The sequence below is a fragment of the Lycorma delicatula genome, chromosome 4 (assembly GCF_047948215.1).
Source record: "Lycorma delicatula isolate Av1 chromosome 4, ASM4794821v1, whole genome shotgun sequence".
NCBI lineage: Eukaryota > Metazoa > Arthropoda > Insecta > Hemiptera > Fulgoridae > Lycorma > Lycorma delicatula.
Genome location: NC_134458.1, coordinates 33838218 through 33861091, shown reverse-complemented (window position 1 = coordinate 33861091; position 22874 = coordinate 33838218). Strand labels below are relative to the sequence as shown.

The window sequence follows — 22874 nt, the reverse complement described above, 5'->3', positions numbered from 1 at the left end:
TGTGAGTGAAATGGGTTTGAACCAGTATAAATATGAGATTGGGGCTCACATTGTTCACAGCAAGTCACAAGCATTCTGAAACATATTTTAAAATTACAAACACAGTATCGTTTGTTCTTAAAACATTATACTACATTACAAACACAGTATAAATATACTGACATGTTTTTTGACCTCAAAGTGGTTGACCTGACTGAATAAATGAATGAATGACACATGTGATTGGTAATGAAAGGAAGGCAATTTTTTTTATGAACAGCTTGTGGGTGAATACGAGCTGGGCAAAAGAAATGAAAGAGGGGACCGACATATTGAGTTTTTGCATGAAGTATAATTTAGTAAATGTCAACCTCAGTTTAAAAATCATAATAGAAGAATACACACATGAAAAAGCTGGTCAATACTGCAAGGCATCAGATAAATTAAATCACGGTTAAGCAAAGATTTAGAAATCAACTCGACTGCAAAGAATATCCGGGAGCAGACATTGATAGCGACCATAATTTAGATAATGAAATGTAGATTGGGTTTTAAAAACATGAAGAAAAGATGAACCAGTGGAATTTAGAAAAGCTTGAGGAAGAGGAGTTAAAGATTTTTTAAAGAGGGCATTGCAAGAGGTCTGAGTAAAAATGATAAGGTAGAAAATATTGAAGAATGGGAGAATGTTAAAAAGAAAATTCTTAAATCAGCAGAAACGAACTTAGGTGAAACAAAGAACTGGTAGAAAACCTTGAACATCAGAGAATATATTGCAGCTGGTGGATGAACGTAGAAAGTATAAGAAGGCCTACAGACAAATAAGAAACACTATAAACAAGTACTGCAAATTAATGAAAGAAGAGTGGACTAAAGAAAAGTGTTCAGAAGTGGAAAGAAAAACGATCATTGGTAAAATAGATGGAGCGTACAGGAAAGTTAAGGAGAATTTTGTAACTTGTAAGTTAAAATCTAACAATGTGTTAAATAAAGATGTACACCGATTAATGATAAGTGGGTGGAATATATTGAAGAGTTATATGGAGGAAATGATTTAGAAACTGGTGTGACAGAGGAAGAAAAAGAAGTCGTAAAGGATGAAATCGGAGATACAATACTGAGATCTGAATTTAATAGAGGATTAAAGGATTTGAATGGTAGAAAGGCTCCTGGGATAAACAGAATAACTGTGCAATGCAGGTGAGGAAGTGATATATAGATTATACAAAACTGGTGTGTAGTATTTACGAAAAAGGGAAAGTTCCATCAGACTTCAAAAAGATTGTTATTATCATGATAACAAAGAAAGCAGGAACAGATAATTGTAAACAATTAGCTTAACTACGCATGCATCATACATTTTAACTAGAATTCTGTACACAAGAACTGACAGGAGAGTGGAAGAAGACCAATTTGATTTCAGAAAAAGTATAGGGACAAGGGAAGCAAGTTTAGTGCTCAGATTAATAGTAGAAGGAAGATTAAATAAAAACAAACCAACATACATGCCATTAAGAGACTTAAAAAAAGCATTAGATAACGTACACTGGAATAAAATGTTCAGCACTTTAAAAAATTTAGGGTTCAAGTATAGAGATGGAACAATTGTAACATTTACAGGATTTACTTTCTTATGCTTCAAAGAGCATAAGAAAGAAGCAGTAATAAAAAAGGAAGTCAGATAAGTATGTTCCCTATCATTGTTACTTTTTATTCTACATAGAAGAAGCAGTTAATGATGTTAAAGAACAGTTTACACTGGGAGTAACAGTGCAACGTGAAAAGATAAATATGCTACAATTTGTTGATGAAGTAATTCTAGCTGAGAGTAAAAAAGGTTTAGAATAGTGAATGGCATGGACGAAGTCCTACGCAAAAACTACTGCATGAAAATAAAGAACAACAAAATGAAAGCAATGAAATGTAGTAGAAATAAAAGTATATGGACTACTGTATATAAAAAAGGACAGGAAAATACTATGGAAGTAGAAGAATTCTGTTATTTAGGAAGTAAAATTACTAAAGATGGATGAAGCAGGAGCAACATAAAATGCCGTATAGCACTGACGAAATGAGCTTTCAGTCAGAAATAATATTTGCTTACATCAAAAATTATTTTAAACATCAGGAAAGCATTTTTGAAAGTATATGTTTGGAGCACAGCTTTATATGGAAGTAAAACTTGGATGTTTGGAACACCTGAGTAAAGTTAGAAGCTTTTGAAATGTGGTGCTATAGCAGAATGTTAAAAATCAGATGGGTGGATAAAGTGGTAAATGAGGAGGTGCTGCAGCAAACATGAGGAGGTGATGAAGAAATAAGCATTTGGAAAAATATAGCTAAAAAATAGACAGACTTATAGGCCATATCTTAAGGCATCCTGGAATAGTTGCTTTGATATTGAAGGGGCAGGTAGATGAAAAAAATGTAAAACAAACTGTTACAGATGTACGGGATATACCAAAATGAAACGACTGGTACTAGATAGGGATTCTTGGAGAGCAATATCAAAACATTCAAATGACTGAAGACAAAAAAAAATGAACAGCTTGGTAGAAAGGTTAATCAAACACAATAGCATATAGACATAACAATACACACAACTCTCTGCATCAGAGAAGAATGCATTTCTCACATCTAACAATGCTTGTCACACATGTTAATAAATTAATAGATTGATGTCACTACGTTTGTGAAATTGCAGATTATCTACATGCTAATTACAACTTGGGATTTACAATGAATGAATACAATGCAAAAAGAAGTAAATTAGTTAAGATTATACATCGCTATTAGGTGCAATTTTGTGGGCTCATTACTGAATTGCAATTATCCCAGACAGTCATGTAATATGTACTCTGTATTCTGTTATCAACTAATATCATCTCACAAACCAAATACTCTTGAAAAGCTTATGACTGACATAAAAAGTGACACTCTTGCTGGTTCAAATAGTATAGAAACTGGTTCATAAACTCCTTAATGTTAGATCATGATAAATTAGTGACCTAATGAATGATTGATCAGCCAGATTAATAAAAAAAAAAAAAACAACTACATAACATCAATTTAGTAAAGAAATTAATATTTTAAAATGCAATGTCAATGATCACAAAAAATATAACATATGCATAAAAATCTACGATATTCCAGATGACAGTAAGAAAATTATTTCTGAAAATTTCGGGAAGGTATTTAAACTCCCATGAACTTGCAAGAAAACTAATATTGATGTCTCAAACGAGGATTGCATCAAACAAGGATTGTTTGACACATGTCAGTAAAGTCTAAACACATCAAGAAATTTAATCTCAAAAACCAATCATAGAAAAAACTGAAAATGCAGGTGGGCTGATCGTACCTCGTGTAAAAGTAAAGCAGTGAGTGGTGGTAGTGATTAATTCTGATAATGACCTAATAAACTGGTTAAAAAGTAATGAAAGTGCTGCTGGTGTAATGTTTTTCTTCTATTTTTGATTCAATCCTCAGTGAAGTATGCAAGCTTTTGTTACACCATTACGTTCCTGACATCTTAGCTCTAGAACTGTGTTCCAAGAAGGAAAGTATGGTAATCAGTCAAAAAATGGATATGGGTTTTTCATTTCTCAACATTTCATGATCCAGGGACTCAAAAAAAGAAAAAAAGTGCGGGGGGGGGGGGGGGGTAATGTGTATGTATGCATGTGCATATGCTATTCTATAAAATGAGTGAAAATTTTAATTGTACGACTGATAATAACAAAGTAGTACATGGTACTAAAGAGACAAAATAACACTGATAAACATAATTTTTGTTTCCTAACATGCGATACACAATTTTAATCTGTTTTTAATGCTGAAAATGAATATGAACTCAGAATCTTTCTATCACCCACCACTTTTGAAAAATTTTTAAATTTTAATTAAAGATTTTTTTCATTTTTCAATGTATAGTTAGCATTTTAAGCTCCTATATTGGATTTTGTTAGTTCATTTTTTATTGTTTAACTTTGTTAACATAATTTGTATGCTATAAACAAATAATACTAGACAAAGAATTAAATCATATCATAGTCACATATTATGACATCATATCCAATACTGAAGAGTGAGCCTTCATGGACAAGATTAATCATGTCTGTGCAGGTCAAAACATGTAGTTGAAAACACAGCTGTGTTGTTTGTATTAAGCACTGGATTTATGAATGAATTAATTTTGTTCTGTCTTAAATTTGTTAACAGTGCAGTGTCATAATGCATCAAAATTCTGTAAATGCCTTTTGTTATGTGTGGTGAGTTTACTGTAAAATCAAATAGAAAAACATTACACGTTTAATTAAAAAAGCATACAATTTGAACTTTCACTGTAAAATTGGTGATCAGGATAAGACTCCATAGGACTCAGGATTGGCTCCTCATATAGTATGCACTAATTGTTCTGTATATTTAAGCGGCTGGTTGAAAGGTACACAAAAGGCTTTACCATTTGGTTTGGCGTAAACCAAAGGATCATGTAACTGATTGTTACTTTTGTTTAACAAGTGTGTCTGGAATTTCTAAAAACACTAACCATACTGTAAAATATCTTTCATTGCAATCTGCAATCAGGTCTGTATCTCACAGTGAAATTATTCCAGTCCTGAGCCACCTGTAAATGTATGATTCAAAAGCAGCAATGAAGAAGGCAACAATGATTTTGATTTGGAATTATCTTACAATAAGCCACATCTTATAACACAAGGTAAATTAAATGACTTGGTTAGGGATTTAAATTTATCAAAAAATCAATCTCAACTGTTAGGATCAAGACTGCAAGGTTGGAGTTTACTTCAAAAAAATACAAAAATTTTGGGCTTTTGAAGCTGACAAAAAGAACTTTCTCAGTACTTTATTGATGAAAATAATTTGATTTATTACACAAATATTGGAGCTTATGTTGCACTTAGGACAAGTTCATAAAACTGAGGTGCCTTTTCATAGATTTATCTAATTATAGTTTAAAAGTGGTTCTACTACACAACAGTAACAAATATCCTTCGATACCAATCGCTCATGGTATTAATTTGAAAGAGACATACGATGTGATGAAAGACGTTCTTGAAAAAATAAATTATAAAAAACATGGCTGGAACATATGTGATTATTTGGAAGTTATAGCTATTTTGTTAGGCATGCAGTTAGGCTATACTAAATACGTGTGTTTTCTTTGCAAATGGGGCAGCCAAACTAGGGGTAAACATTAAGTTACCAAGAGTGGAAGAAACGAGACAGCTTAACTCCAAATGGGAAAAGTATTATTCATGAACCTGTAGTTGAACCCCAAAAAATATTTTTACCCCCTCACCATATCAAGCTAGAACTAATGAAAAATCTTGTAAAAGCAATGAAGAAGAATAGTCCCAGATTTTTGTACATCAGGCAGAAATTTCTGAATGTAAGTGAAGGAAAAATTAAAGAAGGAATATTTATTTGGTCCTCAAATAAGAGTTAGTCAAAGATGATGTATTTAACTCAATGTTAAATAATGTAGAAAGTGCAGCTTGGGCTTCATTTCGATGTTTACAAAACATTTCTCAAGCAAACAAAAATCTGACAATTACCACGATATTGTTAATCAACTTCTTACTTCATACAGAGCTATGAGATGTAATATGTCTTTGAAAATACTTCCTCCACTACCATCTGGATTTTTTCCCGGACAACCACGGAGACATGTGACAAACATGGTGAACATTTCCCAGACATTTTGGTGATGGAAAGCTGCTATAAAGGGAAATAGAATACTAACATGCTAGCTGATTACTGTCAGACATTAATTCGGGATGTGCCTGAGGCTATTTATAAAAGAAAAGCATCAGAAAAATATTCTAACACAAGTATGGCCGTGCAAAATTATAAATTTTACAGGTTTTAACTATATTTCCTTTAATTTTTTTTGAAGCATAAAAAAACGCGTATTAAGGGCTTACAACTACTGAGGGTGATAGAAAAATTGTATTTACAGATCTGTAATGCACGCAAAAAAGCATTGCATGAAATGATATCACGCTTAGAAAAACAATAATTTTTTTGTCTCAGTATAATTAAATTAAATACATCTTTTAACACTATTTTCGAGAGGACATTTATATTTCTTAGACCTAAATTCTATCATATTCTTCTTTTAAAAATTATGGAATTTGCTAAATATCTGCCATAATGGTTGCTTTCTTTATCATCTTTAGTGTTAAATGATAAGTTTAATATTACTACTCAATACTGGTTATGGTTAAATTATTGCCTTGTTTTTTGAAGTTAGTTCAGTACTTAAAAAAATTTTTAGTAATTTAAATGTTGAAATGCTTGCAGTTAAATATGAGTGTCTGAAAGTGTGTGTTCATTCTCTTCCTGTTTGGTATTCTTACATTATTATTTTACCAAAGATTTAAATTTAACTCTAAATTGTTTGCTACTACTTTATATTCACACTTATTTATAAGCAGTACAAATATACACTTATTTTAACTAGTAATGGCTTCATTTACCTAGATATGTGTATTGTAAACCTACATGTTAAAAATTTATTAAATGTATGCAGTGTTCAATTTTAATAAATAAATAAATTTTCAAACCAGTCTGCTTTAGAATTCGAGGAAAACGACTTCAATATTCTGCAAAAGTCAGAAGTATCACAATAATTTCCTACTCTAGTGATGTACAAACAAGTAACTAAACATCTCCTTATAAAAGAACTTATTTGTATAGAGTTCACACTCAAAATCAAGTGGAAAAAGATAACAGTATTAGTTAATTTACATTGATAAATAGCTGATAGACAACACTTTCCAGAAAAAAATAAAATTTAAGTATGTAGTAAGAATTATGTGACAAAGTAAATGACTCATAAAAATGAGGATACTAGTGAATGTGATTGTGATAGAGAAAAATAGAATAAGAATCACTTGTACTGCATATGCAATTCACCTATGTTCACATATTGCTGCAGTTATAGGTGGAGCTGTCCTACAGGACAACATTGAATTTATTAATATTATTGTTATATAAAAACAAAGCCTCAATATTACTAGTTATCAAGAAGGGAGATTAGGAGACCTGGTTTTAACTAACAGGCAATATAGTCATTAGGCTAGCTGTACAGGTACCAGGACCAAAGATTAAAGTTATATAAGATCACAAAATTCTCCTGACTTTTTACAAAATGTTCATTAGTTAAATATTATCATAAATTAATTAAGTTGTTTAAGGTAGAAAACTGCTTTATCATATTATCAATACCAAATTTTACCAGATATGAATAAAGCACCACATTTATTTTAAACACGGAATAGATATATTTTTTACAAGTCTTTTACATTCTACTCCTTTATAAATACGGTTCATTAACAAGTTTAGTTAACTTTTCTCATAGTTAATTGAAATAAAAATACAAGATGTAATATATAATGATAAAAATAAATAATAAAAAATTAAAGGCTCAAGAAAAACAGCTCATAAACTAAAAAAAGCTTGTCATTTATTTTCCAGAATAAAATTCGTAACAAAAGAAATCATCATACGCAAAACAGACTTGTCAAACAAATACATGCAAACTAATCTGCTCAAACTAAAGAAAAAAAGTTTTACATTCGGCAAACATGATATGGCTTCAAATCAACAGTTACAAAACCATCTCATATAAACAAATTACAAGTGCAGCATCTTACAAGCTGTATCTGTTCGTTCAATGTCAAATGTTTTGCACGTGGAGCAGTTTAATTTAAAACAAAAAGGTACAGAATATTTAAAAACATTCACATTCTAATCTGATTAGATGTGGTGACAATCATTAAAATAATAATGTACAATAATTTCACCTACAAAGCCATTAGAAGTACCTGGACTGAAACGTGGCAGAATCTTGGATTAAATTCATAGTTTTCAAATAAATTTGAGTAATTTATAAAATTATTTTGCATATGAAGAGTAAAATGAGGGTCAACTTGATAAAATCTTTACAAAATCACGACTTTCAGGAGCCTCAGTTTCTGTTTTAATAATTTTTGCAAGTATAAGTCAAAATTGCTAACTCCAAGTCAATTAAAATATAACTATAGGTTAGAGAGAATATTGACAATCATTTGCTAAATTTGAGTAAGCTAAGTAATGACCTACAAAAAATTGATTTATTATGCAATAAGAAGGGGGCGACTTAGTTTTACCTCAAAGTACACAATGACAGGTAAGCTGTATGCATAACTTGTTTTCTGACTTTTACTTATGTTGTAGATTGCCTGCAGCAACTAGAATATGTTTAATAGAATGGAAGATTACTAAAGTAGCCAGTGGCATGCAGCAACCATTAGTACTCAACAAAAATGAATCTAAATGATGACTTTACCTCAATGCTATTTGTTCTACAATTTTCCTTTTCATTTTTTATGTTTTTTCACCAGCCTCCGAGACTATAAGCAATCATCATTAATCAAAATCTTTATTTAAATTTCTCCTGTTCCTTTACAAAACATTTTTAAAACTTAATCTTTGGTGTATTTTATTAACACTATAAACAGTTTACATTTCAAAAACTTATCTTCTAAACTACATTCCTAATTGTTATACTTAACGCAGTATGCCATCATTTTTATGGTAAAAATATCATCTATAGAATTCTTAGAGATACATTATACAGCTTAATAAAATAATGTCTGATTATTGATATACAAAATATTAGCAAAAGAGTTATCTTAAAATTATTCTTATTTAATATGTATTCATACTTAATATCTTAACATCAAATAAACAATTCATATCCCTTGGAAACCACAATACTTTTGTAATAAAGCTATTAAATACTGCATTTTTTGAACCCAAAAATTTCCCATCAAACTAGGGTGGCAACCATTGTGGAAAATATTTTTGTAGCCTACATGAAAATTGAGGAATTTTGCACAAAAAAAACAATTCTTTGAATAAAACAAAAAGTTTTAACATATTGTAATAACAACAAACAATTATTAAGAAATACATTTTATTATTCTACTAATATTTTTTGTTGTTCTGTATGTAATTTCTAGGCAGATAAGCTGTCATGTTTTTTTAACCTGAAAAGAAACCCCTATAATACATTTTATTATTTTGGTTGCCAGATAAACGTTGAAATTAGTGTTTTTATTTATACATATAAAACCAATAGTTATCCATATTGGAATATTCTTTCTCATTTGAACTGCTGCTATCTGAGGACTGTGATGACACTACTTTAGGTTCACTAAAAGTAGAATCGCTGTTCCACAAAGCATCATCCTTGCAGGCATCCAACAAATTTGAAATTCCAGTTATTTAAAACTATTATGTACACTTTCCATTGTTATGGAGTCCCAACAGTTCTGCTGAAAGATGGTTAATTTTACCAGTTGCAATGAATTGGTGGTCTCCGCTTCCGATCCAATTCACATAGACTGTGTAAATTGTCTTTGAATGGTTTGTTCAAACACACATCTACGAGTTGAGAAATGGATGCAATATCACCGGGGATGATTATTTGTCTTGTTATTTTCTTATAAGTTATAATTCATCAATGGTGCAACCACAGAATCTGTCATTACTAGAAGACGTTTTAACTATGCACCTTGTCTCATATTCCAGACTAATTTAAACCACTTAATCATGTGTTTGGAATCTATTCATCCACCTTTTTGATTGTGTTTCAACAATTTAAGACCCTCAGGCAACGTCTTTCATTTGAAAATTATGAAGGGTGGTAATTTACTTACATCAGCTGTTACAGCTAGAAATTATGGTATAGTGTAACTTTCATTACTAGCTGTTCAGACAGTTACAGTTGGTGACCCCCCCTTTTTACAATGGATGTGTTATATAGCATATATCGAAATACACAGTGGTCTGATCTGCATTACCTATCTGTGATAATTCGTATAAGTAGCTTCTTATTTGTGTGAAACAAAGCAATGAAATTTCAGAACTTTTTCTGTATAATCCTCCGGCAGGTTTTCGCATAGACATTCATCTTCTCAGATAAGTTGTGCCGCCACATAAATCTGTGCACCCAACCACAACTTCCTTGGAATAATTATTCAGAAATGTTTTTACTTCTTGCTACTTCGCGAGCCTTACATTACACATCATATTATATGTAATGCAGAAACCATTATTTCTTAATTCATTAACATAATTAAACTTCCACTTCTACTAGTCAAATTTAGCCCCTCTGAAAGCATGGCGGAAAACATTCATGTTTTTTAATTTGTCTTTCACTTTTCACCATCCTCTCACCAACTTTTCACTAACAGTAAACTGCCATCTGGTCACTCTGTTACCATGTTGTTTCAGCATAATCAATAGCAGACAGTTTAAAACCAGTAGTATAACTGAAATACAACTATTTCCCCATTTTGAAAGTTAGTGGTAGTTGCAGGACACCAGGGCAAAACACTATAATCAAGCAGACAGACAGGTTGTTTACAGCACAAAACATACTGAGAAACTGACTGACAACTGAATAAAAACAGAATGGTTTTGGGTGTCAATGACTTTCCTGGGAATTTTACAAAAACTTTGCTGTATTGATTAGAAGTTATTTGATTAATTATAATTTGATATAACTACTGAAAATATTTAGTCATATATTATTTTTATTGTAATTAAGCAGCAAATTACAGGTACAGGAGTTAAACTATAATTACTTTAAAATACATTAGATATGAAAAAACAGATTAGATTTCTGGTATATATAAACAACAGAACTTTAAAATAAATGTAATGTTTTCCCTACTTTGAATACTACTATGAAAAATACAGAAACCATAAAAAAAAATATGAAAACATTGATCTAAAACAACAAATGTTTGAGATAAGGAATTATTTTGAAAATAAATACATAAAGAAGATTGAAGAAAAACATTAATAATATTAATTTTACTAACTAGACTGTGCAGCAAACATTAATTTCAAGTTATCTATAAAAGTTTAGTATATTATAAAGCATACAATCTGTAATTTTAGTTGCTGAAGATCTGTAACACGTTATTGCTTAATATCCTGTTGATTATGTTATCAAGACACTCTGCATATTATGTTAATGAGTAAAAAATTGATGGATTCCCTAGTATTCTGGATGCAGGCCAACAGCTATAGTATGAAACACTTCTATTATTTAATTAATTTTCTGAAAATGATATCAATTTTAATTAATGAGTAGCTGCCTTATATTTTGTTTGTATTACGTACTTTACTTTTAATTGTTTCTTAATTTTATAGTTGCATTTCATATTTTAAGATTTAAATGTATATTTTTATATATTTCATTATAAGTGATAATTATAATCATGCATCATGCAATCACATGTATTTTTGTTTGTCTGTACTTTGAATTTAACAGAAAGCCTTATCCATTTATTTTTGCTAATCTTTATTTACAGATACGGCTTTGTTTTGTTATTCCTATTTATCTTTTGGCTTGTTTAAGTGTGTTATCATTTTTATTTTCTTGTTTATTTTATGTATCTCATTTATGTTATATTAGATATAAATATTCTCTTCAATATCTATACCTATCCTGTTTCTATTTTCACAAATACATTATACTATTATGTTAATACTATAGTTCAAATTCTATTTCTATGGGGATTCTCCAATGGCAAAATAAACTGTACAGATCAAACAAAAATACAATTAAAAAATAGTAAAATATATTTATAGAATTTTTTTTAAATTGTTGAAACCGTCTATATTACATTAGAGATAGAAAGACACCTTTCTAATACTTGATATGACTTGGACATAAAAAATTTCCACTTTAGTATATCTCCATTTTAAAGAGGTATCATTTCACGTAATGGAATTGTAAAAAAACTAAATGTCACTTACAGTTTAGTTTGTACATTTTATGTACAATTTACAAACTATAACCTGCAAGGATGAGAAAAAATTTTCCTGTCAAAAAATTGCATACTTCCCTTCATTCAAACTATATCAAAACAATTTCTAATTTAAAAATGAAAATACTTTCCACTTCATTAAAGAACTGTACATTGTTAAGTGAAAGGGACTTGGAATTTTTTGTTGGCTTTCGTTATTACTTTAAAGTTGTACTAAATGCATGCATACATATGTGTATGTGTGCACATATATATATATATATATATATATATATATGTGTGTGTGTGTGTGTGTGTATGGGAAAGTCTAGTGACTTACCTATCCCTAATGCTGCACTTCCAATATACCAAAAAGCTAAAGCTTGGCATAGGTATTCCCAAAGGATATCAAAGAAAACTAACAAAAATATTCTTTTGTTAATAAGTTAACAATCACTAGAGTTAAATAAAATAGGGCTTAAAGAAAGGTTGCAGAAACTAGAAAAACAGGGAGCTTGAAATCTGGCAGGTATGTTTTCCTCAGGGAATAAACTACTGTATAAAATCATCTGTAAGGCTAGAGCAGTTTGGAATTCTTACTATGTCCACATACATAGAGCAAATAATAATCTGTTCAGTCCATACAGAACCACAGAATGTTTAACTTGTAATTTTTAATGCAAGTTTAAAATTTTGTATTAAAGAGAACATACTAAGGTCTGGGGAAATGTATTAAACAATAAGGCTATATAGAATGTTATTATCACATGAGAACCTTACAAAATAACTAAGAAAATTAGTTGAATATATAAATAAATGCTTTTGACATTCTATTTTCTTTAGCAGGGCATTAATTAACCAAGGAAAAAGGAAACCATTAACTGGAAAAAATTAATTGTAACAAAAGAACAACACATGTGGCTCAAGTAAGTGAAAGTTTTAATTTCAATAAAAACTGGTTTTTATTGAAATTTTTAATTTCAATAAAAACTGGTTTTTATATTACAGGTTAACTATAAGAACTAGTTAGTATCTTTAAAGATGTCTCTGGCCTTGTGGTCTTCTAATAGTTAGTGTAGTAGCCACTAGTCTGGAAACCAGCATACTGAAGTGATTAATTACAGCTATGTTTAAGCTGTATTTTGCTTATAGAGAAATTTAATTAAAGATTTTGAATTTATTTACTGAAAATAAATAATTCTCCACAGATTTTTTAAAAAGAAAATAAAAAAAATCATTTATAAGGAATTAAATTTTAATAAAATCTAAACACGTTTGAAACCACATTTAAAAACTGATCAGTTAGTGAAAAAGTTAATAATAAGTTTCCAAAAATACTTAATTTTTCAAACTTATATTTTATATACAAAATAATCACAAATTAGTAGTTTTTGCAACCCGACTGTATACTTCAGTAGTGTTTGATGTACGATCATCATCATGAGTGTAACTGGAAATATCTGTTGAACTGAAATTAACACATTTACTGCTGACTTTTCATCAGTGTATTAACCCTCGGTGCTAAATTACTTTTTTGTTTTTAACTCATTTAAGTATACTAGTAATCAACATTTATATGTCTTGGAATAAAATACATTTGAAAAACCTGACTGCACCGCTAGCACGTGGTGCGCACAGAAGACCTACTGTTCGTAAAGCACTGGATTTATAATGTCCATGCAAACACTTACTAGCGCACAGTTGAGCGTATTTGTAAACTTCTTACTTGTTTATGCCGGTAGTTTATTTTAACTAATTTTCTAGTATTTTAATTACATAAAAATGATTTATTTCTTCGTTTTATGATAAAAATAAAGACCTAAATCTGTGGGTTTTACTTATAAAAAGTCTGTGTTAAATCTACATGCAATAAATCCTCAATTTATTCCACTTATCGGTAATCAATTTAGAATATTTTATTTTACTTCTGTATGAAGTAGTTAGATTAATTTATAGTTTATTTTCATCTGATTTTATTTGTCTAACTTGTTAGACCTGATAATTGGTTCTTATATAAATTCCACTGAACGTTTTAGAATACATCAGACAAATAAGCAAAGTAAATATACATTAATGTTTTAAACACATAATGAAATAATGCATTGAATATTTTAACATTTTTATTTAAAAGAACAATAATCAGATTAAAAATATTTATGTAATGTACATTTTATTATAATGGATACAAATAATTGCAAAAATATTAATTTAAAATTAAAATAACAATATCGATGTAAAATAAAAGTAAAACATAATTGTCTGATCAATACTAAATGAAATACAAATAATTTATAAAATAAATCTATCCTCTTTTAAAAGTGATGTAAGTTGATGCAAATTCAAAATTCCACCAAAAAAAGCCGGTTCACTGCAACTAACGGTCACATAACTTGCTGACCACCACCAATAAAATCCAATGTACTACATGTATGTGCATGGTCAGTAGGTTGTATGTATGCATAGAACACACGGCTGCAAGTGTTCAGCGCTGAACATATTAAAAGATGTAGTAGTTGTTGATTGTAGTTGCAAATCAGTGTGTTACTGTCACTGTGTAACTGCTAACAGAGTTACTAGAAGTGTCAGTCGAATTAAAAACAGAAAAATGGAAATGAAAACATTTTTCTCTTCAATGTTAAGAATATTTTTAACTAACCACACTGTTTGCATTTAGTTGCATTATAGCTAGATCATTTTTTTATGTTATGTATTCGTCAGATGTATGTTTACTCTTGCAGTGCTAGAACAGTCTTATAATTTTCCATCTGATAAATCATTGTCCATAACTTGGGAGTTCAGTTTCATTACTATTTTGATCATCTGATTGTGTGTAAAATAAATCAACACTCGGTAAGAAATAATCAGCTTCAAAAGAAATCACTTCTTTCTTTGTTTTGTAACAATTTGATCCTTTAGAAACAATTTATCACAAGATAAGGCCATGATGATGAAGCTGTTATATTTGTCTCTCACATGAAAAATAGTTATTTTAATCATTCTTTCCTTGTTTCATTTCATTGTCATTTTCTGAAATAGAACAAGTCATTTAATGATTAAATACATTTTAGAAAGGAAATAATGAAAAAAAAATTGATGAGTTCCCACTTTTAAAATTACAATCACATTTATTATCAGATGTTTCAATCTTGGAGTAAAATGAAAAGTAAACTTTACAGAACTGTGCTATAACCTCATGTTTTTAATTATGTTTCTTAGGGTTATAAAAAAAGACCTATATTTCATCAACCTCAGGTAGTAATGCAGTTCTCCCAAGATTCCTGTTTTTGAGACTAATTTTAAAACAATCTGATAATAAAATATGATCATATCTTAAAATTGGTGATTCTTTATGACATTTTTTTAAAACCATAAATTAGTTCAAATAAAACGATTAATTAATACTACATAATAACATTGGTACTAATGAATTAAACCATATTACAAGTTTCTACCCACTTCACAGGTCTTCAGATCTCTTGCGTATGCATTTTGAATGGGAAAATCTACTATAGCAACAATATGTACTGTAATATGGTATGAATTATAAAAAATGTTTTATTATGCCACCTCCAATAACAAAAGAATGACATAAATGTCAAATGTTTTACATGCTGCAACATTTTGTATTTTAGCACTATTGACGGTAGGCACTATAAAACTAAGTGTCTCAAAAATAATGGCTCTGTATTTTTGCTACAAAAAGCACTTTTCAGTCATGTAGTTTCAGATCCAGATTACAAATATGTTGTACAAGTTCCTTAAAACAACACACTCAATCTTCCTGGACCACAGTGCTTCCCAGGTACACTACTATTATCACTACTTGTATTAACTGGTGATGAAGCTTAACAACTAACGATCTACCTTATTAAACCATACACTAATATAAATTTAACACCATAGAAAACTGCATACAATGACAGATTATCCAGATCCTGAAAATATGCAGAATGTGCTTTGGGCTTACTTCATTCTAAGCAACAGATTTTAACCAAAGAAATAGAAACTAATGAAGATTTAGCAATATCAGTCATACAAGCAGCTTGTATTTTGCATAATTTTGTAAAAAAAATTCTGATGGCAACAAAAATCCACATTTACAAGAATTTCCTTATAATAAAGCAAATGACAAATAGCAAGGAATAATCAAAGTATCCACAGAAATAATAGCAATGGTGCAGGCAAAGAATTTTCACACAGCCTTACAAATTATTTCAGATAATCTAATATTTTAATAATCTACTTTGGGTAATAATAGATAAAAAATAATTTACATTATAATTTCAATCTAATCAATTCTTGTTTTACATTATTCCAACAACGAATCTGTAAAATAAACTATGCACTCTACATGTACTGAGCTTTACTTATTTTCATCAAGCTAGAACATAAACTGTTCCAATTCTCTGCTGGATAGGGAGCATACTCTTCATTTACAGTTTACGTTTTGGAAAATTATTGCCACCAAATTGTCTTGGTTTTTAAATTTAAGGCCGACATGGACATTCTTTCACCATGGTTTTACAGGGTGACAATACTTTACCTTTAATTACTACAAAGCCTTGATTGCAGAAGGAAAGTGGATTAGATTTTTTGAAAATATTATTCAATGTATTATAATCATCATATATTAATACGGTAAATTAAATAATCTTTTGAAATTTACCCCCCTGAAATTTTATGATAATATGAATGATATATGACAAATCATACATATATCAACATAACCTAAACAGACATAAACCATCCTAGCTTCACTCATCTAATTAACGTTAAAAATACAAATTATACAAATATACATTGGTGCAACCTTTAATGATGGGTAATAAGTTTGTTGGATTCTTATTTATGTGAATTTCTATGGTGTCACTGACATAAGGATGAGGAAGATTTGTTCAATTTTTTATACTTCAACATATTAGACAAGTTTCATCCTGTGGTATAATTAGTTTAGTAAAAAAAATAAGTACTGTATTGTGTTCATTAAAGTATTTGTAATCACGATTTATAATAAATTATGTTTAATTATACTTTCATTTCTCCAAAATAATTTTATCTAATCATTAAAATATATGCAATTTTAATAAATTATGATATTGCACAATATTACTAGTATATATCGTTAAAAAAGAAATAGAAAAATTATGGGGGAGGAGATTCTGAAAGAGTACTGTAGATTGTACAGCTGTTGACACATTACCCAGTTACTGGCATGAATTAACAGAATTACACTCTTTTGATTCTTAATAAAATCAATCAATGTTTAAGGAGTTACAGCATTTTATTTGCATAAATAAAATTTTTTTGGAAAGCTTTCAAATGTTCTTTATTTACGGTTGTAAATTATTTGCCATACACAACTCCCTAGTTGATCGCTGTCCAGAAATATCTATGACTTTTATAGTATTATTCCTGGCCAAACAATTAACACCAGCCTCTTTCAAACAATTCAAAACGTACTTCATTAGGCAAATAATGGTGTCTGCAGTTTTCTCATATTTGGATTTTTATCTCGGCAAACTCCTCATAGCTTTGGTAAATACCACTATTCAATTTAGCAATATCAGTGAACACAATAGAGTATTTTGTAGTGGTTTAGCAATTGCATCTTGTACTAGTTGGCCAACTGGTGTGACAACACAACTGTCTTATCTCATTCACTCTGTATCTTGTCTAGCTTGTTCTACATTTTGGCATCACTAACAATTTTCCAATTCAATCTCAAGGCTTTGTTAGCAGTTATCAACCATCTACTGAAATTATCTGTTCACAACAGAATATTACCTGGTCTTTTGCAAAGATGGCAGCACACTCTTTTAAATCCAATGTGTAAATTTAACAGCTTCAGGTTTTTTAGAATGTGATTAGCATATAGAAACCCAGATCAGAAGTGAAAATATTAAATGGATGCAATTAGATGGACCTTAAAGGAAGTCAACTGAATTAGCATTGTTCAATGTGTCCAATTAAACTTCCATTCTTCAGCTTACTTGTCTTTTTGGTGTGGATCTAAATATTCTACAATATCATGAGCTTTAAACCAAAATTCCTGTCCCATTTTCTTTTGTAATTGCTATAACATAGCATTCTAATATAGTCAATGGGCAAAACTTAAGAATGCTATTTTTCTTTTCCCTAAAAAAAATATTAATCATAGTAAATGTCTTTATATACATATAATAGACTGCCTGTACTTTTGTAGAAGCTGTGTAATCTGAATACATTAAACAAGTAGTAGCATTTATTTGAAACACGTGTTGACCTACGGCCAATATTTAACAGAACTAAAACATTATGTAAGAAGATTTACACCACCGTTTTGGTTTAGTGAGTTCTACAATTCCACTAGTATAGTGACAAGCAAACTCTGTATCAAGGCAAAATAAAAATATATTTTATATTAAGGACTTCCTTAGGGGGAGAAAATAATTGCACAGCTTACACTCCTAGTCTTACAAAACTATATTACTAGAAATGCTGAGGTAAAATATAAGTAATAATACTTACTAGTAACACTGACTTTTGGGCCACCTCATCCTATAGCTTTTCAAGCACTCTGCTGTGGTGTTGAGGATGTGTTAATTGCCTGACGGCAATCCTGCTATGAACGTCCAAAATTATGTCGCAATCAATCCATTTTTGTAAAATCCCATCTATATACTTAAAGGGTAAAATGATCTTTCCTGAAACATTTTTACCTAAATCTCTGAAGAGCCACAAAGAATCCCAGGAATAGTAAGCAATAGTTGTTTTAACATTTCCCAGGGTAAAATTAATAATGGATGCAGTCTTAAAAAAGAGCTGGATATTTGAAACCTGATATGAATTTTCTCTAAGGAAATAAGCTACCTTTAAGAAAGGGGTTTTCCTTAATCACCCATGTAGGTGAAAAAGGGGTACAAACTTGAATTCTGCAAACACGATAACACCAACACATGTGAGAGTTTCCTTTTTAGTCACCCTTAAAAAGGATTCTTTGCTCAACAATCAACAAGACAGACTGCTAATTATAGTTATAACATTATTAATTTTAACTTTAGATTAATACTGATCCTGACAAAAGTTAGTAGTATAAACAAAAGTTCAGTAGTTAGATAGAAGTTTGGATCAAGATATTGCATGAAAAGTTAATAAGGATTTTTACATGTCTGAAGGGAGTCGCAACATACTCCTCTTTTAGTGCAGCAAACAAAAAACGATAGTGTACCTTTTGGAAACTTGAAATTATGAGGTAGACAAAATGTATAAACAAATTTTCAATGGAAAGAAAACGGCACACACAACTAAAATAAATAGGCACAGTGATAAATAATCAGAATATCATTATGATAACGGCCAAAGTTGAGTACATACAAAGAAAATTATCAGGTAACACCTGTAAAATAACTTTGAAACACCATGAACTGAATTACAAATAGATGCATGGTAGAAAGAAGTAATAAATAAAAAGCACAGAAGGAACAGAAAATTGTCAAACAAATGAGGTTGTTATCATCGGGTGTAATTATTCATCAAACAATCCCAAACAAGGGTTAAAAGGACATACATGATTTCTTAATTTGCTGGCTATTTGTAATATATTAAACAAAAATAAAAATTTGGCATGAATCCTAACTAGAAAATTCTGTAAAAATGGGACAGGATTTCCCTTTAAACCATCCTTATACATTCTGTTCACTGATCAAATTTCAAACTCACCTGATTATAAAAAATTAAAAGATTTATAGGTATGTCTTAGATACCAAAACATCAAAAAATATAACAAATTACCTTCAGAATTCGGTATTCAGTACTTATTGTGAATAAAAAGTTCTTTAACTAGATATTAACATTAACCACCAAAAAAGAATGGAGAAGTAAGTCATTCATAACTTACCTCATATAAAACAGTAACATTTATAGGTACTCATAATCAGCTGTTTGCAATTAAAACATGAATAAGAATAATGTACAATAATATGAAAAAATTGTATTGTCAGATATTAAGAAATGCTCCTAATGTTATTGATAACAATAAATGACAGTTATTAAAAATATATAAATGTGCGTGCGCGCACACACACAGTGTATCTGCCAATTTCATTAAGTATTAATAGTTTTAACGGCTTATACAGTAATCCATTAAAATTAGATTCGGGTGTCTAGTCTATTTAGTTTCTGGGAACTAACCCACCGGGTTGGTCTAGTGGTGAACGCGTCTTCCCAAATCAGCTGATTTAGAAGTTGAGAGTTCCAGCGTTCAAGTCCTAGTAAAGCCAGTTATTTTTACGCGGACTTGAATACTAGATCGTGGATACCGGTGTTCTTAGGTGGTTGGGTTTCAATTAACCACACATCTCAGAAATGGTTGAACTGAGAATGTACAAGACTACACTTCATTTACATTCATACATATCATCCTCATTCATCCTCTGAAGTATTATCTGAACGGTAGTTACCGGAGGCTAAACAGGAAAAAGAAAGAAAGTTTCTGGGAACTGATTCTAGTGCATTGTGGTTTTTTTATTCATACTTTACTATGCTATACTTATATTTTCAATAAAATGGCGAGTTCATATCTTAGCAATATGAAATGCAATTGCCCTTAAGAACATTGCTGAATCTCAGTTTGAATAGATGCATGATAGCTACTGATATGGATATTATTAATCATGCTTCATCATACAGTGGTACTGAAAAACTGTGCTTATAATGAAAATGAAATGATTAGTAGGAAAACAGTGGGAAAGAAAAAAAAATTTCCTGCATTTCTGTAAACATACGTCATAAAAAGGGTTTAGATCAACAGAGCCAAACTTAATGATTCATAATTTTTATAAATTTCTACTTATAATGGGGTGACAAACATAATTTAGTGTTTAAGATTTAAACAATCACCACTAATAGTGTACACTGAGTAAATTCAGATTTAAAAAAGTTCTCTAAGTACCTATAACACTGTTATTATATGTACTTTAAAATTACTATATTAATAAAACAAAACATTTCTAGTTTTTTTTTTAGCTTTATATAAGATTAAGCAAATCAACAGTTGAAATATCCAATCATGTTTTAAAAGGCACAATCACACTGAAAAAACCCCTCAGGAACACGATTATGGCAGATACTATTTATTCTGAAAATCTTAGTTGGTATATTGTGTTAAAAAACACAATAATATTGATACACTTAGTAATAATAGTCATAAATAGGATTGATCATATTGCAAAGGGTTCAGTAGACAACTGCTTGTACCAGTTTCGATATTCATTTTTCATAAACAACTATCGATGAAAATTAATATTGGTTTATTTATTAATTTTGGTTCTTTTCATTATATTTTTTATATTTATTTTTTTAATAGTGATTTTATTAATTTGGTTTTGTTTGCTTCTTTTACTAAAAGTGCTCAATTCCCCTTTTGTGTTTGGTTGCCTTCGGCTATGGCAGTAAATGTCCAATTTGATCCCCAAATGATAACAGAAATGTTTTCATTGCATTGACTAAGGTCACAACAATACTTAGCAGAATACCATTATGAAAAAAGATTTTCTAATAATTTTACAGAACTAGTACAATGAGCTGAACTAGAAACGACGATTTTACTTCGTCACAAAGTTTGAATTTATAAACAAATAAGACGTGGCAGAAATAACATAACCTGCCAAGTAACGACTTGAAATTACAAGTGGATAAAGTTACTAACATAGTCATTGTTACAGATACATATAAACTAAAATAGTCATCATATAGAGTACAACTACATTTTTTACGGGTTATTTATTTCTATAACCAATAAAATCTTGTTTATATACGGTCAACCGATCACATAACTTCCGCCATCTTGGAAATGAGTGAACATACACAAAGAAAATGCTCTAGGAGAAAGTTCGGAATTAGGACCTTATAATAACGAAAATAAAATCTTGAACAATACAATTAATATGCAGTTACCGACAACAAAAATAATTTTAAAACTGGAATAAGTCTTAGGATGGTTATTATCAATCACGATTGATAGCAACGAAAAGAATTGATAATTAAACGAAAAGAAATTACTTTTAAACTTACCATTCAAAATGACAAAATCACTGTTCATTACATCTGATAATGGATACAGCTAGATATATAGAGCATTACTAATAACACTAAAACAAATACAATATCCACAAAAGCCTATGTACAAGTACCACACAAGAATCACAGGCAAGGTGTATGTAGCACGCTAGGGAAACGCGGGAAGTTGTATATGATAATGGAAGTAAGAGCTACAACGCCATCTACTTTTTACAATTAGGACCACAGTTAATTCAATATAAAAATATAAAACAAATCCGGTTATATTTAATAGTAACATTCATGAAAATTAAATAATTTAATTAATTATTAAAAATATAGAACATTGCTTTAAAATAACAGATTTCATTTGTCATCAAATATGTACTTCCACTAGGTACAACTAGAAAAATAGCGAAATTATGGAATAATTTTCTGGCAAAAAATGCACATTTTAAATAAAAACAGTAATTGAAATATTACTCAATATTGATTTTTCAATAACAACTTGTAGAAATGTGTGACCGTAGAGACCACCAATAACTAAGAAAACAAATTTTTCTTATACTTCGTATGAAGTAAATTAACGTTTTTTGTTACGCAAATAGATTCTTAGTGATCGGCAGGAAAGTTATGGAAAAAACATTATTTAGATAAAAATAGCCCTCAGAAAATTAATGTATTTTAACAGGCTCTAATTTCATTTGTTAGTTTTCCAATGAATCTTGGCCTATATAAAATGACATATATTCAAATGTTTTTTATAGAAGTAATATTACTACTTTTTTATTACGCAGTCCTTTTCGTAATTAAAATTTAGTTTACAACTGCTAACAAAAGAAAAGTAGTGGGCAAAGAAATATAGATTGAAAATTATTTTAGAAACTGTTCCTCATAACGACTATTCTAGGCTTTGGTACTATTAAGGGTTAAGCAAAAAAAATTCTTGAGATCGTTTCAATCAGCTAACATTAAACTATTTTATTTTAATAAAACTATTTTAGCTTTTATCCAGTTTAAAAACTA

The 22874-nt window shown here is 29.7% G+C and overlaps 1 protein-coding gene across 3 annotated transcripts in view; it reads right to left on the bottom strand.

Annotated features, from left to right (window-relative positions):
• LOC142323246 (terminal uridylyltransferase 4-like) overlaps positions 1-22033 on the bottom strand; it is a 133297-nt gene extending 111264 nt beyond the window's left edge. For 2 of the 3 annotated variants that reach the window (XM_075362629.1, XM_075362631.1), the window contains exon 1: positions 21864-22033. The gene's annotated coding sequence lies outside the window, so the exon portion shown is untranslated. Of the gene's footprint in view, positions 1-8335; positions 8389-21863 lie in introns of those variants that run through there. The other variant, XM_075362630.1, reaches the window with a different exon arrangement.
• Positions 22034-22874: the final 841 nt, after the last annotated feature.